Source organism: Gallus gallus, chromosome 1, assembly GCF_016699485.2.
Source record: "Gallus gallus isolate bGalGal1 chromosome 1, bGalGal1.mat.broiler.GRCg7b, whole genome shotgun sequence".
Taxonomy (NCBI): Eukaryota; Metazoa; Chordata; class Aves; order Galliformes; family Phasianidae; genus Gallus; species Gallus gallus.
The window spans coordinates 39,270,398-39,290,296 of record NC_052532.1 but is presented as its reverse complement, the minus strand read 5'-3'; the positions used below and the strand labels follow the sequence as shown (position 1 = coordinate 39,290,296).

At 37.9% G+C, this 19,899-nt stretch overlaps 1 protein-coding gene across 7 annotated transcripts in view; it reads right to left on the bottom strand.

Moving 5' to 3' along the window:
• The window catches only part of SYT1 (synaptotagmin 1), a 346,410-nt gene that overhangs the window by 257,042 nt on the left and 69,469 nt on the right, over nucleotides 1-19,899 (bottom strand). For 4 of the 7 annotated variants that reach the window (NM_205171.2, XM_046914478.1, XM_046914451.1 and 1 more), the window contains exon 2: nucleotides 10,409-10,520. The exons of the other annotated variants lie outside the window; for them this stretch is intronic. The gene's annotated coding sequence lies outside the window, so the exon portion shown is untranslated. The remainder of the gene's footprint in view (nucleotides 1-10,408; nucleotides 10,521-19,899) is intronic. 7 annotated transcript variants of the gene reach the window in all.

Sequence of the window (19,899 nt, the reverse complement as noted above, 5' to 3'; positions counted from 1 at the left end):
TTCAAGAAATGTACTGATTTGCAGTGGGAGCAGCTGCCTTGCAGAAACAAAACAGAGTGAGAAACTGGCTGCTCAGCATTATCTGCCCAACTTCTTTCTGCTGCTCAAAAACAAACACAACAAACACTCCTAAGCAGCCATAAGAATAAGCCAGCACTAAACACACAGCTGCACACATGAACATATGCTTCTCACACTTCCCATATAACATTAGCCACACAAGAACACAAGACAGAAACTTGCAAGGTTGGTAGCCTTCCATACTGCTTACAGATGAAAATAAAATGCACATTTTAAAACATCGTTCACTGTAGCAAGATCTGAATCTGTCTTTCTTTCAGCAGCTCATACAGTGAATGTATTAATAAAAAAATAACCATTTGGTTGCTAGTGTAAAAAGAAGCAGCAGAATGCACAGCAGCAGAGATATTAAAAAAAGATTCATTTTTATATTTGTACATCACTGTGTGGTAAACAAGTGTTTATTTGCTGGGTGATTTTTGAGCTCAAAATTATGCCAGGCATACCCTTGTATATGAATGATGTATTGGCAGCAGTGGAATGAAATTTTGAAGCCAACACCCTTCATTTATAACTAGTTTGTGCTGAAACAATTTGTCAATCTTATTTAACTGTTGTTATTTCCTGCAAAACAAGAACACTAACTGATGCAGGTTAGAGTTCTTCTGTCAAATAAAAGCAATAACAGTTGTCTTTCACAAAGTACTGTAAGAATACCTTGCATCTTTGTTGCCAAAACTAATCACATATGGTAAGCATTACCACATGCTGTCAAGTTTCTGTTCTTCTGTCTCTGAAAATACAGCTATGTTCTCTATAGCTTCTCCATAAAAACTGCAATTTTTATTTACAGAATAGAAAGAAATCCCACTAAATCATAGAATTATAGAATCATAGAATCACAAGGTTGGAAAGGACCTATAAGATCATCTAGTCCAACAATCCTCCCGTTACCATTGCTACCGCAAGCCACTAAAGCATATCTTGTAGCTCCTCATCCAGATGCCTCTTGAACACTGCCAGGGACAGAGACTCCACCACCTCCCTGGGCAGGCCATTCCAGTGCCTGACCACTCTCTGAGAGAAAAGGTTTTTCCATATGTCTGACCTAAACCTCCTCCAGCACAACTTGTGGCCATTTCCTCAGGTCCTGTTTGTTACCGGGGAGAAGAGGCCAAACTCCTCCTCATCACAACCTCCCTTCAGGAAGTTGTAGAGTGCAATGAGGTATCCCCTGAGCCTCTTCTTCTCCAGACTAAACAATCCCAGCTCCCTCAGCCGCTCCTCATAAAATTTGTGCTCCAGACCCCTCCCCAGTTTTGCTGCCCTTCTCTGGACATGTTCCAGGGCCTCAATGTCTCAGTGCAGTTATCTGTCCTAACATGGAGGTGATGGACCAATATGACAAGATGGAAGCTCTCTCCCAAATCCTTACCTGTTCCCTCCATCACCTTTTTTTAGTAATATTCCAGAAGACTTTAAACCTTACATGCAAAAGCCCATATATACCAGATGTCCTTGACTGTCCTACTTGCTTACTCTTCTCTGAATCACCATAACAGATCCTCCTGTCCATCCTCTCCTATATCTGCATACTTCAAAGATCTATTGCACAGCATGTATGACATGTCTTCTCTTGGACATCATCCAGGGGTAGATAATTGGAAAGTGACAGTTGTTTGCTGCTCAGTTTTTTTTTTTTTTTATGTTAGATCAAGCTGTATAGCCTTGTGTGCTTTGGACAGAAGATTCCCTGTTAGCTATGCTATTACAACCCACTTGGAAGCCACAACAAAAGTTGGACCTCGTATGAGAACTGAAATGCTTAAAGCCTTTGATACCCTATGTGCATTTTCTCTGCCCTGATCACTGGATATACATCTTCAATATCTGTACGAGTTTATCAAGGGTATGGTCTTCCCACAGCTGTACCCACCTAACTTTATCAGAAAGGCTGTTAAATAATCATATGATGAGCTCAGAAAATCTCTTTGCAGTTTCTCTCTGCTTCTCCTGAGACACAGGCTGTACCACACCATGCACAGACTCTTCTGTGGCACACAGCATAGCTTAAAATTGTTTACTGTACCTATCAAGGCCTACTGACAGCCTATCAGAAAGCCAAAAATACTTCTAGATTTCTCACACAGCAGATTGACAGCATTTTTCCGTTCAGATCAGATGCTCTGCCAGTGAAATACACAGGTCTCTCCTCATGGTCTTCAGTCAGCATTAAATCTGGCTGCACAAGTCAAGAGCTCCGAAGTCAAAGCCACAGAGTAAGACAACTGTGCACGTATAGCAATGTAAAGTCAAAACAGATATATATTCCCAAAAAGATACTGCAGCTTCTAAACAAATACTTTTGTTAGAAAGTATCTAATATATCATGTAAATTACCCTCCATGGTTTGTAATGTGATTTCAGCAACCTCAGAAATTATTTCACATTTTGTCAATTCCATTCAAGCTTAAAATATCACCTATTGGTAGCACGCTTTTCTCCATTTATGTAGTCTTATAATGAAAGCTTTTAAAATGAAAATGGAAATGATTTCCAGTGTACTGAAGAGTAACTTCTTTAATTACAAGATTTAGGAAATTCCCGTATTGAGAAGCTCTGATTATAAATACCTTGAAATTTGAATACTAAGGTCTGTACACTCAGTCTCTCTTGGCTGGTTTGAGTTGGACACAGGACAAAAAAAATGCCTTAAAATATTTTTATGATTCCTATGCAATCCCAGTGCTGGACTTACTATCTTCAATCATTTTTCTCTCTCAAATTACTGACTTTTTTTTCTGATTCAAAATTATAGTCTTTTATCAACCAACAATGCACTTTCTACTTTTTCAAAACCAAACAAAGTAAAACAAGCATAATACAAATTTTTCAAAATCATTACTATTATTCCTAACTTGTTTTTTAAATGACAGTCCAGAGAGGTAGATGCTGGCACCCACCATGAAAGCTTAACCAAGTGAGACACATCATACAGTCTTCAATGTACACAGTGGGTTTCTGTGCCAGACCCAAAATTAGAAATTATTGGACAAACATATTTGAACATAAAAACCATGCAATTTTGCTTTTTTTTTCTGTGACATGTTTAACTCTTACTCCAAATACTTCCAGTATGCACCTGTACAATACATACATCTGGATGTACTTACTGTCCATTTCATTATTCACAAGTATCTCACAGAAAGTTACATATTTAAACATTTTCTTTATAAAAATATCCAGGATTTAAAACATTTAATTTAGAAACTATAAAGCAATACTTCTATGTATTGCTGCCTGTATTTATATGCACAGGTCTTTAATGATAGGGTTGTTACACAGATGAGATTGAGTTCTATGTTTGTAATTCTACACTTCTTTTCAGCTAACCACTCTTATCTATAAACACCAGATTATAAAGACTGTTTTCTCTCTTTTGCACTGGTTTCCTACTGCTGTCAAATCTTCTAGTTTTTGTGGAAAGGACCCAGGCCTTATGTGCCTTGAAAAGTTCAATTACTGTAGCTATGAAGGGAGAGAACCATGGTGATTAGCAATTAACAATATATTCCAAAACATGCTTGGGAAAGGGAATAATTCCATGAATGAACAAATGGATCTGTCTTGGCTCCTTGTTCGGACAGTGATTTATCTGGTTTTGTGGACACGCTTCCCATCCTAACACTGCTTTTATGATCTCTGTTGCCTGAGATATCTGAAAAGCTAAGTCTCATGCAAAGCTTTGATGGATGTCTGTCTAACTAATGCACGTAGCCATTACTTTGTATTCTCCTTCTTTATTACATTTTCAGAATCAAAAGGAGATAAGCATTACCACAAGCCACTGTTATCAATATCAAGGAGACATACACACAAAAGATGTTTGAACAAAATGAAATTCTACATGTCAGTGGTAGACAAGCTGCTGTTGGAAAGTGCCAGATAATTAAATTTTACCGAGAACCACCAATTTTGGACCTCTCGTAGTGATGTGATCTGTCAGGCACAGATAAGAATTTGTATTTTAAAAATAGATAAGGTTTCCATATAATATTTTTTTTTAAGGTGAGAACAAAATATATCAGTTGTTCGTACAAACAGTTCCAACCAGTCTGGCATACTATAAAGAACATTGGTTGGGCCATTATGTTTCTGACACTGTGAAATTTATATTATAAATATTAAACGCAAGAATCAGTGTTAACCCAACTTTACCAGGGAAATCTTGGGACAACAGCAGAGGATGAATTTCATCTCAGGAAAGCATTCTAATCAATGGTCTGGAGAACACACAGCAATAAAACAGCAAGTGGGCATCAGAAAGGGACATGGCAGAGATGCCTGACCCTGGTCATCCACCTGCCATGTCTTGTGAGCACCTCCAGCATGCTCTGGGGTTTGCCTCCCTGTGGCACTGAGGTCTCCCTCTTCCATTCCTAATACAACCTGGACATGGAAATTTTGGATTCAATGAAAATTAAGAAGTTAAATATTACTTTTGAATACATCATAGGATTTATTCTGCTTGTACTTTCAAAGGTACTTAGAGAGAAGAGCTCCCTTGCAACTGGTATGTGAATACAAAATAGGTGTCTGTGAGATCAGAAAAAAGTTTCAAGGTTCCAAAGATTAGTTAATAAGAAAAAGTTTTCAAGAGTATCCTGAAAAAATTACCTTTACTTTCATTCACTGTTTAAACTGTTTGAGAGAAGACCTGGGGTATTGGGTGTGCATACATTGGTGTTGTCAGGAGGCTGCAGGGCTCCTCTGTGAGGAGAGGCTGGGTGGCCCCGGGGCTGGATACAGCTGGGCCAGAAGACTAGTTGGAACAAGGAATATGGATTAGGAAAGGGCAAGAATACAAGACAGCAGATAGGACTGGAGAAATAAAAATTGTGAGAGAAACAGCTCTGCAGAGAACAACATTAGTGAAGAAGGAAGGCAGGAAGTTTCCAGGCAGGAAAGCTGAGCTCCCTTGAATCCTGTGAAGCAGGCTGTCCCTCCACAGACCATGAAGAGGACCATACCAGAGCAGATAATCACACTGAAGCCCATGGAGAGTCCATAATGGTGCGGCTCTTGAAAGACTGTTCTTTAAGGAAGGAGACATAGTAGAGCAAGGGAAAGTGTGAGGAGAAAGAAATGGCAGAGGAAAACTGCTAGGGACTGAGTACAGCTCATTCCTCCACCCTCTGTGCTGCTTGGGGACAAGGAAATGGAGGAGCTAGAAGTGAAGGAGTGAAGTTAAGCTTGGGAAAAAGTGGTGGCTGGGGAACTGGTGTCATAGTTTTTTCTTTCCCACCACTCAAATCCATTTTAATCATCAATAAATGAAACCGGTCCCTGTCTTTATTCTGACCTGTGAGTTTTTCCATCTTATTTTCTTCCCCTGTCCTGGTTGAGGAGGGGGAGTAAGAGTGTCTGGGTGGGCATCTGGTGGCCAGCCAAGGTCACCCCACCACACCTCGGGATCCAATCTGGGAACTGATTTTACTAATTTAGGTAGCTCAGTTATATGAAAGTGACTGGAGCTCATTATCCATTACAATACAGAGCATGTGCCATTAGTGATGTGTCATTTGCTACATGGAAGGAGAACGGTGGTGTCAGCACCCACTCCCTTCTGTCCCTCTCTGTAGGTTGAGTACTGGAATGCTTTCAGGAGCTGCTTAAACAGATTTAGAGCTTTGCTGCTGCCAAGACAGGTGATATTCTGCCCTACTTCCTACATGCACATAAATATTATTCCTTGTGTGTCAGCAACACGACCTGTCCGGCTGAAAATTATTCCATTAGAGCTTAATGCTGGAACAACAAAGGAGGGTAAGATTACAATTTCCAGCAAAAGTGCAGTTTTAGGCTATCATGAAACTACAGCCTTAGACTTTCAGAGTCGTGATTTCCAACCTACCTCACAGAATAACTACTCTAGATAGGTCTGATCCACAGCTGTTCCCTTACCTCTACACTGGAGATATTTAAAATGTCCTATGTATAACAGATATAAAGATTTTTTTTTTTTTTTTTTTTTTGAGGCAACTTGTCACAAAATTTTATGTGTATGACTTGAACAACCCTATGTTGGGACCAGAAGACATTCCAAACCACATTAAACTTATCTGCCTCATCTTTGCAAACTCTTTCATGTGCCCCCCCACCACATAAACATATGCAGGAAAATGAAGTCTATTTCCTGACCATCACTGATGCTGAGATTGACTGAGAGAAACAGCAGGGACTCCAAGTACCACCTCTGGCTCAGTGAGCTGACTGTTTGATTGTTCTCATTTTATTTAACTGCTCTGTATAATTGCTGCAGTTTTAGATTGTAGCACAGTATATGCAGCGCTGTAGGAAGAAAGAAACCTTTTTTGCACCAGCAATTTCACTCTCCTTAAAAGGGAGAGTAAGACCTACACTTAACTATATGGCTTTGTGACAGTTTTATTTTCGCACAAAAAATCCCTTGGTATGTCTGATTCATTCTCCATGGCCAAAACCCAGAAATCTCATTGCAACCTGTGTTGCCACTGTAAGACGGTAGGTTACTTTCCTCCAAGCACATTATACAGTTTAATAAGTTTCAAGAGATTAAATGAAGTAAATTTTGCATTACTGTGCTCTTTATTTCTAATGGATCAATGTGTCACAGATCTATGCAAAAATCAATTTTTCATTGTTGCTTAAAGGTTTGCCTTTAAGATGGAAATGATTACAGGAGGCAAGATGCATCCATCTACAGCCTAGGGATTTTCATTTATCATTGGAAAGTTGGATTCCAGAAGAGAAAGTAAGTGAAGTATTAGTTCAAAAAAAAAAAAAAAATATATATATATATATATATAAAAAATCTGTAATACAAACCACCAAAAAGAAATGTTAATACCTACTGACAGCCTTTCTTATGAGACAGATCTACAGACGGTAGCAACTCTTTTCAGCTCTAACGGTGGCATTCCCTGCATCAATGCCTTAGTTCTTGATTCTTGAATAGTGCACTGACAGTATGTGAGTGTCTTTCCAGCACGTAGGACTTTGTCATCCAGAAAATCCAGAAGCATAATACAATGATTTAAAAAAGAAATTAAAAAAATGGGATAAGTTGGGGAAGCATCATTTTTCTCTAACAAGTTAAAGAACATTCTCCAGTTTGTGACGAGTTTAATATTAGTTTGTAAGACGCTTTTTTTTAGTGAGATATATTGTGTATAAGTCCTACAATATTCTCCTCCAGTCAAATTCACAGACTGAAAAGAAATTTCATCTGGAGTCCTACTTGCTTCACCATGGTTAACGGAGTATTACTCACATGAGAATGAAACAGGAATTCCAGGACTTGTTCTTGTTTTCCTGACAAGAACTCCTGAGAGCGTTGCTATAAGCCAGAATGTTTGTTTGTATAAATGGGGTCAGAGCACTGAAAGCAGTTGGTTTGGGGCCTCCTTGTTCTGAGCCTGTATCATTTACAGGCATTCCTCTGTGCTCTGTGAGGAGCACCACTCTGCATTTCCCGAATGCCTGAACCAGCTACATTAGAAGTAACAACTCCTGTAACAGGACAACTGCTCTTATCCCCATTCCTATCGTCACATAAAAGCAAAAAATAATACAAAAATAAAAACACTAAACATATTTCTAAATGGAAAGCAGTATTAAAGAGACAATGGATCTACAACACTCAAAGGAGTATTTTTAATATTTTAATGGATTTTTTAAATAGGAAGATTCCTTGTAATGCTTAACCATCTGCAATTATTTTGTGTCTCAGTAAAAACTTTCTAATGTTCAAAAAGTCTCAGAAGGTATTTCCTAATGACTCTGCTTATTAATGTATCTCCTTTAACCCAATTTGTAAAGTAGTACATAGACACCAATGATACTTAAAGAAATACTGTGAATTGGATGACAGATTAAGAAGCATTTCCAGTTCAGATTTGCACAGAACATCCTCAGATTTTGTTGAATCTTAAAGTGTTTGTTGTTGTTGTTGTTTTTTAATGTTCCTGGGGTTATTCATATTCAATTTTTGTTTGGAATTGCTTTTCCTCTTCATATTTACCTTATAGACATTATTCTATTTCACATTCCTAAGAACCTTATTGTAGGTCATGGGTATCTGTATATAATCCCCTTAGTAGCAATCCACCTTAGGGCGTAAGACAGTCAAATGTGCACATGAGTCTTTGAATCTATTGTTCAGATAGAAATTCAGATCTCAAAACATTTGCCTTCATTTAGATTAGTTTGAGTTATCTATGGTATAAACATCGGTGACTTACTCCCAGACACATTCACAGACAGTATTTCATATTCTCAGAAGAAACTGCCTGTAACAGGGAGACACAAGATGGTAAACAGAGATAGAAATTAATTTTATCACTGTGATGAATGCACTACTACTTCAATCAAAATTCATTTGCAAGTTTTGGTGGAACATGAACAGATGCTGGGGAATTAAAAAATAAAATATTTTTTCAATCTCTCTCTCACTCTCTCCCCTCTTTTTCCACTGAGGATTCAGCACAGAGCTGCACTTTGTTTTATTACTGAAAATAAAAGGTAGGCTTTGGGCAAAATGACAGCCGCTGCAAAAGTCACACATCAAGACTTAGTCTCACAACAATCTGCTCTACAATACGAAAGAATAGCAGTGTTCTCACCAAGTGAGTTATTTTCCTTGGGGACAATTTACTTAGAGGACATATTGCTTTGCATTTTCTTGTGGCCTTTCATTTGTTTTGTGAACTTTTGCTGAAAAGTACCCTGACATTTCATTGTCTTCACATATTGTTGCTTTCCATTTGACCTGTGAATGATCTGCACCTCCACAAGCTCTCTGTGAAACATCTGCACAAACAAACAGAAAAAGTATAAAAAGTTCTTACCTAAATGAGGCCTTAAAGCCCTTGTAAGTGTAAACGATTACCTGGTATGGGAATTGTGACGTGCAAACAGAAGCCCGGTAAGTATCTTCAGACTACACAGACACTGTTTTTGTCTATTAAAAGGGGTGATTTCTGTGCAATGTTTCACTGAAATTGCATCAAGCCCAGCAATTATAAGGAATCTTAATAGAACAAGATTGTTTCTCTTACTCTCCTCCTCCCTGGAGGAAACATCAAAGCAACTGGCTGAAGACAGGCTATCGAGGCTACAGCAACCAACTCTACTTTGATTTAACATACTCAGAAAAGTATTCCTGCAGTTTCTTAAGAACCGCTTTTTGGATTAATTTCAAATAGTCGCCAAATCAAGCAGAACTGAAACAAAGCTAAAAAGGGTAGTAATGTATTTTCACTGTTGATTGTTGAAACATTTCTACATGAAACAGTTGCAATGACAAATTAATTTCCAAATGTTGTATCACTAAACAAGAATAACAGTTAAGTGACCTTGGAACATCTCTAAAAAAAATACATTCAATTTCCCATCATAACAACAGTTAAACAGATTTAAATTAGTGGGATGAAGAGGACTTTTACTTGCTGATACCTATGAGTACTGTGCATTTTTACTAACTGTCTTTCAAAAAGCAATAATAGGCTTTTACCAACGTGATTACCTTACAGGAAATAAAGACTTCATTAGTAAATATATTTATGTCTGGACACCACTGCTCACTATTAACATAATCATGATGTAAATTTCATTTTATTCTCCTAAAATCAGAGAAGTCAAAATATGGGGTCTAGAATGCAAGACTGATGTTATAGTCACAGCTATCACAACTGCTAATTTCAATGTGCTGTCTACATCACTGGTACAGGAGCTTACAAAATGACTACAGCAGTGATATGACTGACTGGTGGAGATGGAGTTGTACAAACATGAGCTCAAATGGAACTCATTAGCTAAAAATGCATGGGAGACATATTATATCTACAAGCTGAAAGATCTCAGTAATGCAGTATATGCAGCTTCCATTGCTGAAGATATTCACACACAAAAACATATGAGCACAAACTACTGAATGGATAAATCAGGCAAATCTTAGTAAGAAATGATCTGTATACTGTTGCACAATGGCAGATGCCACAGCATATTTTTTTATGATGCAAGGCTGCTCAAGATCATCTATGGATAATGAACCATGACAGCTTGGGATTTGACAAAATGCAAGTTGATGGTGAGAACAGGCAAAAAATACAATTACTTTACGAACAGCCAACAAATGCATACAAACTGCATTTTTGTCTTTCATGTCATTTTGAAATAATTATGTCTTCCTACAAAATTATATGTTCACCAACCTAATAGATTCTACATCTGAAAAAGCTATGACTTTAAATCATTTTCTACCTCCATTTTATTTCTAGGAAAGCGCCATCCATTAAAGCATTAATAGGGTACTGAAGGTAAAAGAATCCATGTTTGTTTAAAATACCTTATATGACTGGCATCAACACAATTTTCTTTTCACAGGGAAATCTTGAAAGGCTCTATCAGTCAGTCTGTAGTTTCTTCACAGCTCAGAAAAGGTCCTTTTTCTTTTCTCCCTTTAAGAGAACATTAAGACATTCCATGTAAACTCTTCCTATACCTACACAGCTGTATTTTCCATCTTTGCTCACAAGCAATTGCTGCTTAACAAGTATTTTAATAATACTTGGTTTGTTCAGTGCCTTTCAGCTGCTGATTGTCAGAAGTTGATTATCACAGAAGTTAACCAGGTTGTTAAAATACACAGAAAAAAAGACATGAACAAGTTTCCTTCATCATCGACTCACTTGATCTGGTTTTTTTTGCTTGCTTTCTGCCTTTTTTTTTTTTCTTATGTGCTCCAATATTATACATATTTGTGAATTTACTCAGTGAGACAAGTGTGGTCAATTGCAGAGAGTGCACCTACAACCTATCTTCCTGCTGCTGTGTCCCCACAGGGCTCCTTAAATTAGCATGCTCTCTTATTTCATTCCATATCAAAAAGATCTGGAATTGTACTTCTATGTTTTTTGTTTTTTTTTCCTTCTTCTATACACAACTAGACAATTCAAAACAGTTTGCATAAAAGGGCAAAAGTAATCAAAGAAAATTCTATTTTTATATTTGAATAATTTCTGGAACTATTCAGCTTACACCATACATTATTTTTCTTCTACAGAGTCTCAGATTCTGATAAATGAAGAGAAGTCACCTCATTTTTTCCCCTCAGCTCATTCTAGAAGCTCCAGCAAAGACTGAATGCATACTGTGCTGGACATTGTTTGAACAAGACTGTTGAACATCTTTAAGATTTTAATAAATCAAATCCCTGAGATGAGCAGAGGATAGGAAAAAGTGATATCAACATGTTTGTCGTATAAAAGGAAGCTGAGTCACACAGAATGAACTAATATGCTGAATGTCACACAAGAAATCTAGCTTAAGGAATCTTCTCAGTCTTAACTATCTTGAACTGTTCAATGCCTCCATCACACACCATAAAAACTGTCCTCAGGGCTCATATCTTACACATGATAATACTATCATTTTCCTTAGTATGAAATATGGACAGTATTTCATTTTGCAGGTCTTGGTAATAGTTAAAACAGTAACAGTACCTAGAAATACAAATACTTCATGCATATTCCAAGTTTTATTGCATACTGTGATCTTTAATGCACATACTTCATTGAATAATTCAGAAGTTTATTGGAAGTATTTTTAATAGTTTTGAAACTCATTTTTTCACTACTTGTGCTCTAAGAAATCAATGTTATTAACTAAAGCAGTAAAAGCAATGGTATTTTCTATAAATATATAATTAGCTTTCTAAATTTCTTAGGGAGTCCAGCTTATATTAACAAAGAATATTGCACTGAATTTACTGTCACAAAAGTTATGGGGCAAAAAAGATTTACACTGCCATGCAATGTAGAAAGAAATGAAGAAGGAAGAGGAAGGCGATATTCTCCATATAACTCCAGAAGCAAAGGCTTAAGAAATAAAGATCAAGAATAGGTAGTTTAAAAATGTTCTGGCTTTCATGATGGACTATAATTTTGTACCTTGTGGCTGTCTGGATAGGATATATTTATTTAACAAAACAACAAAGTGAAATTAAACTTACTAGATCAAACCACAACATTAATAAAACAGTACTGTTGCAACATCAAACACTCAAAGTTTAATTCAGCCTCTTTCTGAGTCTCTAATAATGAGCCAGATATTTCAGAATGGAGCTACTTTTATCTAGCACCTCTCTTGTTTGTTCAGGGAATTTAAAAGTTCCCTCCTTCCTGCTCTTCGAGCACTCTGTGATTTGTATTCCAGAGTACATCCTTATGTTTTGGTTTTCACAGTGGAATTTTTGAAAGATTGAAAAGAAAACAGTAATGTTTAACACCTAATAATAGGTCCAGCTCATTTTTCAACCAGTCCTAGTTCTCTTCAGTTAGAATTACTGTCTGATGCTAATGGACATATGTTGACAACAGTATCTAATTCCTTATTCAATCTGTTCTCCCTAGAGCTTCCTGCCAACCCTCTTTTTGCCTGGTCAGTCCCAGTTTCCCACTCCATACCCAATGTATATGTCCCTTCCCATTCTTTAGGTTGACTACCAATCCAATGCCATTGCTTCTTGCGTCTTGGTCACTATCTCAGCTCAACATGGACAGTTTTTCTCCATTACTAGTGCTCTTCTGTCAACTGGGGTCCATATGGGGTCCCATCAGTTACATATAAGTCCACCTCTCACTGCTGGACCTGGCTCCTTCCTGTCACAGGATATTGTTTTATCAACCTTCTTAGTCTTGCAATACAAGTGTCCTCAGTTACTCCACAGGGATGCTGTGTGTGCCACAGCCTAAGGAGTTGAGAGATGCTTGAGCATAGCCAACAGTGACTGATACTGGATGGAGACTTTACATCTTCAGTGTTACCCTCCTGCCTCTGTGAATCCTGATGCTTTTTAAAAGCTTTTAAATTTGCTGATGTTCACAGCCAAATTCTATCAAAACCAGTAATCTTACTATGAGGCAGTAGACCTAACCCCATATACAAGGCAATTTTCAAATATGCTTAGTTCTGTGTAGAGATATTAACTGTATTAAAAAATCCTAGTTAGAAGTAAATATTTCTAAGGAGACAGCAGTTAGCCTTTGGGAGTCAGAAAAACACAGATAACTTTATCAATAAAGTAAGTTTTAGTATGTTAATAAAGGTAACAGTGAAATGTGATCCATGTTTCAACAAGAATTTTCAGGTTTTCTTGGAGGTTTCAAACTTCTTTTTACAAGTCCCTTGGGTAGCAGAATGAACCTCTCTCACTTATCGGATGAACAGTGCATAATACTTTGTGTAATGAAATTAAGCAGCCTGAAATGCATGTGAACATTACTAATGAGACAAAATGCATAACAAGTGAAAGTTTGCCAGAATACTAGTATCTCTGCGGAAAACCTGTATGAATCTTCCATAGAGATGCAAAATGCAAACAAAACCAACAGGAAAAGAAACCTTGAAAAAGTTTATTTTTGCATTTTGCATCTTACTTTTTTAGTTGCATAAGGAAGATACTTAAGATAGTCACATATTTTAGATGGACCAGACTTTCCCTATCAAGAGTCAGCATCCCCAGTAGCACGAATCTTTTGGTGAAAAAAACTGAAACAGAGAAAGAAGGTTGCAAGTAACAAAAGATGATGGGAAAAGGTTTTTTTTTGTTTGTTTGGTTGGTTTTTTTTTGTTGTTGTTGTTGTTGTTTTTAAAGAAAGGTCAATGATCAATTTATGAAGGATGCTTCCAGAAACATAGGAACATGAAGATAAAGTCACTTTGTTCTTTTTACTTTCTAAGAAAATAACAACAAAAAACCTCCACAAATCAAAAGAGTGGTCTACAGAAAAGATTAATTGTTCATTTCTATAATTTGAGCTAAAGCAGGGGTATGGTAGCTTCTCCTTTAGTGGTACTCCTTGGCTGAAGGGTCCAATTCTGCCCTGCATGCAAACTATAATAACATTGGTTGTTTACATCGGCAAATGTCTGAGAGTGCCCACAGCTATATTAGAAAGTACAAACTGATTCAAAAAGTGGAGATATTTATCTGTGCAGTTTTGCAACATCTTTTATCTGCCTTCTCCACCATAAATGATTTGGATATAAAGCCTCAGATGTGTCTTTTCTGTTGGTTGAGATATTTTTGCACTATAGAACTTGATGCATTTGAAAGAAAACAAAGATACCGCCTGTGATCAAAAATCTAAGGACATCTTGTCAGCAAAGTACAAAGGTCACTTTGAAAGTAATGCCTCCTATTTATTTTCATGGAAATTACAATACATGCAATGAGCACAATAATACCATTAGATAGAGCAAATTTTTAGCTATAGAACACTATTTTTCTATATAATCATCCCAATTAGCTGTGCATTTCCACCAGAGATTGAACTAGAGTCTGCACCAGCAGAGGTGACTTGCTGTCACTGCTGCTGAAACTCTCCACCCACCACCTCACTGTGCTCACATTCGCTGTTTGGTTTCCGGAAACATTCAGCAAGTAGTGATGAATGTTAAGAGGTGCTGTTTTTTCTGCATGGAGGAATCCAATTCTACATTTGCACTTCCATGTCAGATGCCATTCTGTCAGACTGCCCCTCTGCTGCCATCTGTCACATGGCAACAAAACGTAATGGAACAATGATGGGAAGGTTTAACCTCTATTGCTGTACCACCACCATCTGCCTCTCACGTCATGAGCCAAGAGAATAAAATATGAGGCATTACTTTCAGAGCAGCCCTTACATTTTAATTGATGTTCAGAAGCATACAATTTATTTTATCTACATCTATTAGTAAGTATAATAGTATGTTTCACTGCTGGTAGTAACAATACAGCTGTAACTCACAGAATCATATCATAGAATGTCCTGAGTTGAAAAAGGACCACAGTGATCATTGAGTTTCAACCCCCTGCTATGTGCAGGGTCGCCAACCACCAGACCAGGCTGCCCAGAGCCACATCCAGCCTGGCCTTGAATGCCTCCAGGGATGGGGCATCCACAACCTCCTTGGGCAACCTGTTCCAAAACTTCCTCCTAATATTTAACCTAAATCTCCCCTGCCTCAGTTTAAAACTATTCCCCTTTGTCCCATCATTATCCACCCTTATAAACAACTGTTCCCCCTCCTGTTTATATGCTTAAAGTATTGGAAGGCCGCAATGAGGTCTCCCCGGAGTCTTCTCTTCTCCAAACTAAACAAGCCCAGTCCCCTCAACCTTTCCTCACAGGAGAGGTGCTCCAGCCCTCTGCTCATCTTAGTGGCCCTGCTCTGGACCTGCTCCAAGAGCTCCACATCCTACATACCTCTATTAGCTGGTGTTTGCAGTACAATTTAGTGATGCAGAACATTTTTGTTACCAGCATAAATGGCAGCAACCTAAGAACTGGACATTCTTTAATCCCTTCAGCTAGTTTTCAAATTATATGTCCAGACTGTGCACACTAATTTCCCCTTTTCAATGTTCAGAATTGCTAGAATCATGCAAGGATACTGTACAATTTCACGGAGTTTGACTATTCAGCCTAAAAAATCCAACAAATTTAGTTCTGGAAAACAGTAAAGATATTTCATTACTATTTTTCTGCTGACTTCTGACTGTTTTTATCTCCTGTACTAAAAAAAAAAATCATTTCTTTCAGTCTAAAGCATGTTAAGGTTATCTCTGCTCTGCAACAAGCGCAGGTATCCATACAGCAGCACGTAGCTAGATGATTATAAAAACCTGATGGCCCACATCTCTGAGTCACCACCCTTCAGGAAAATGTGCCTGTCCCCACATGACACTATTCCAGCTTATACGTGTTTTCTAGCCTCTCTGGTCTCAGTAGGATACATTAGACTCTCCCTTTGGGGGTATTTTTCCACAGGAGAATTTGAACTTCAACTGTTGTGTTTCTATTCAAGTTATACACATTTTAGGAAGGAAATTTTGGTCACTTTTTACTTCTTTCTCAAAACCAGCAAGCAATAAACACATGCAGATACATACTTCAGTTTGCAGTGGCAAAGGTATGTCTTGATCTTGTCAGTTAACAAATACTACCATATCTTATTGGCCTTTGTGAAAAATTCTATCATTATTACCTTCCTACTTCCACTTCACTTACATAAACAAGTTTCTTAGTAACACCCTTTCACTTTATCTCAGATAATTAACCATGAAGTTTTCTACTACAGCCTAAGCAGATTGTTACAGACATCTTGTTTTGATCTTTTAGAAAATTTTCTCCTTCACATGAAGGCTGAAGCATGCAATAGAAAGTACGAATCAATAGTTCACTGCAGTGTGAGCACTTCAAATTTATATGATTTCCTTATATTGTGCCAAGTCCTATCCTCAAACTTTCATTCTGACTTCTCTTACCAACCCAATTCCATACTGATCAACTAATTTACTTGCTACTATGGAACAATTTCAAGCTTAAACCATGAGTGTGTCCTTCAACTTATGAAAGACATCAAACACAAGATCAATGTGATGGTATAGACTTCACTGCAGATGGAAAATAAACTTTCTTTTCATTCTACAAGTGAAAACAACTCAATCACAAAAAAACTAACAAACTGTCAAAGGGTAAGTTTTTGAGGTTTTTTTTTCCACATCTGTGCATGTGCTCAATTAGCAATTATTAAGTCAACTGATGTGACCAGCTGACAAACTGCAATGCCAAATTAACAGTTTAATGTTCTTTGCTGACATCCAGCTGATGTGCAGTGTTCCACTGAATGTCTGGATGTCAAAACCATCTTCACAAACTCTGGCAATAAAAGCTTACTTTTTATCAAGATTCTGTATGTTATTTCAGGTTGTATTCTCTTCAAAACAATAGTTTATTATTCAACCAAATTGGAAATATTTTTTTTCTCCTATAAATCAGTATATGTATTGATTTACCATACTTCTCACATACATAAAGAAAAAAAAATTCATTTGCAAAGTGTTGTTTCCTGACTGCAACATTTAAAAGGAAGGTTGCTATTTCCTCTGGCAAAGATTTATGAACATAAAAAATTATTGTTGCCACGAAACTATTAAAAAATATACAATCAAATTAGAAATCTCAAAAGACACCAACCTCTCACATGCGTCCAGGCAGAGCTCTCTCACAGCCAGGGATCAGATAAAGATTTTAATTAGCTCCCTTGAAAATTGCTGTTCACATTTAGAATGAACAAAAGGTTCATCATCACTTCTTTTTCATCCACTATCCTGGAAGCTTTGTTATCTCTACACACTCTATAACTCTAAACTCAAACAATTGGTTAGATGCACACATAAAGCAGTCAAATCCTGACAATGAAAAGCTTGGAGTGTGAGTGCTATGGGAATCCTATAAGGAGATGCTGAAAGATGTGGGACTGTTCAGAGTGGAGAAGAGGAGGCTCAGAGGGATCTCATCAATGTGCACAAATACCTGAAGGGAGAGTGCAAAGAGGACAGGGCTAGGCTGTTTTCAGTGGTGCCCAGTGCCAGAACAGGAGGCAATGGGCACAGACTGAACACCAGGAAGCAGTTCTGTGCTGTGCAGGTGACAGAGCACTGGCGCAGGCTGCCCAGAGAGGTTGTGGAGTCTCCTCCTTGGAGATCTCCCAAAGCCACATGGACATGGGCCTGGGCACCCTGCTCTGGGTGTCCCTGCTGAGCAGGGGCTGGAGCAGATGGACCCTGTGGCCCTGCCAACCTAAATCATTCTGTGATTTTTTGATTCTGCTTTGCATCCTAACCTTGAAGTTCCTGTTGCCAAAAGAGGGAATGCAGGTTGCATAACCAGTCTTTAGTGTGACTCTTATATGGAAATGGGAAAACACAGGAATAGCACAGCCAGCTTACAACAGTGAAACCAATTCCTGAACAAGAATGACATAAGCTACAACATGCACATTATTAATGCACAGACTAAGGAACATTAATGTATTAATGCATGGTGCATAATTTCAGACCAGGAAGGATATAATAAAGATACCATTTTAAATCATATTCATTTTTTCATTGAAGTATTACTCTTCTAATACAAAGGAGTTCTATAAAACACCTGGTAGGAGATGAAAACAGTCAATATTGCCATATTACGTGTGGTTGAAGGCGAAATGCAGTTTTACAGTCTTTCAGTCTTCCCCTTAACTGGGCATTATGAAAGATGTTATTGCAGATTATATCTTAATTTGTCTCAAGACTGAAAATAGAGGAAAAAACATAACCAGATACAATTTGAATATTGTTTGATGACTTCTGAGCACCAAAAGGACATTCATACTCATTGATATAGTCCCCACGTAACGAGGAAAATATCATGACCAATGGTTACATAAGCCTTCAAGCCATTACATCAAAAATACCACTCAAAATACCCATTGAAAACACATGGGAAGTCTAATTAGTTTTCTCAGCATTTCCTGACATTTGTACACGTCAGGTGACTAAGCTTAAAAAGTGTTAAGTAACATGCAATAAAAGCAAATGTTTTCTGCAAGCCTCCAATAGAATACTAAGTGATACAGAAGGTCTTAAAGAATTAATAACAGTGGCATAAAAACTAAGAAAAACTAAGAAAAACAAACAAAAAATGAAGAAAAAAACCCAAAACCACCATTAAATCCACAAAAGACCACTGACACAATTAGTTTCTTTGACAAGACTTGATTTAATACTACCTTCCTTTTCTTATATTTTCAATCAAATATTTATATTGTAACTACAGTAAACTGACACTACTGCTTTACTTCTAGTTGTTGGCTTTTTGGTTCTCCCTTTAAAACAGAACTTAGAAGGACTTTCAAGTTTCAGATGTGCTGGGCTGGTCCTGGCCAAATCCGAAATATCCAAGAGCCATTCCCCTGCCCCTAGCAGGATGCAGGAGAGAACAGGTAAAACAAGAAAAGAAAAACTTACAGGTTGAGATGCAGGCAGTTTAATAATATGAAGTAAAAAAGGGGAGGGGGAAGGAGAATACGCAAACACAGTCACTTACCACTTCCCATCAGACTGGTGCACGACCAGCCTCCAAGCAATAGCTATTTTGGAAAGAATATCCCCACTTTTATTGGTGAGTGGTAAAGAACATCCCTTTGTCCAGTTTGTGTCAGCTGTCCTAGCTACATCCCCTCCAACCTCTTTCCTGCTCCAAGTCTGTGTGTTGGGGGAAGAGTGAGAGAAGGCCTTGACCCAAGGCCTTTAGCAACATCTAAAACATGGGTGTGTTACCAGCACTGATTCAGCCACAAATCTAAAATACAGCAACACATGGGCTGCTATGAAGAAAGCCAGCTCCATTCCTGGCATAGCCAGTACCCAAACTATGATATGCATCACAGCTGTGTCTCAGTTTAGCCAGTATGAGGTCTGACTGCACAACATGACCTCTTCCCATTTGACTTCCCTTAATCATTTCTTCCCTGGTTTTCATGTAGACTGAGGAACAGGCAACAAGGATCCCAGAAAGTGCCCCTTGTTCAGTCTAGATGTAGCTATCCAGGTCACAGTCCTCAAAACAGATGGTAACTCTGTTGCCATCAGTCTAATTTCCAGCTCCTTGTCTTTCTACTCTCCAAAGGCCAATACAACAAGAAAAAATACTTAAGCTTCCCTGCTCCAGATGGTACTTTATAAACACCTCATGTCTGGAATGGTGTCACTCCTTCTTTTCCTCTCTTTTGTGTTTTCTACTTTCCTCAGTTTCATCCTCTCAATTTGCAGCCTGCAAAACTTGTCCAGTCCTGGATTATCTCATTCTTTGTGCATCTAACATATCTCAGGTTTCTTCTACTCCATGCATTCCTCCAGTTTCTACAACAACTCCAATTAGCTCCAAGCCCATTAAGGAACTACTCTGTCATATTCTTTTTTGGTGCTCCCAAGCAGTGACATGCTTGAATGGCAGTCATGTAGAC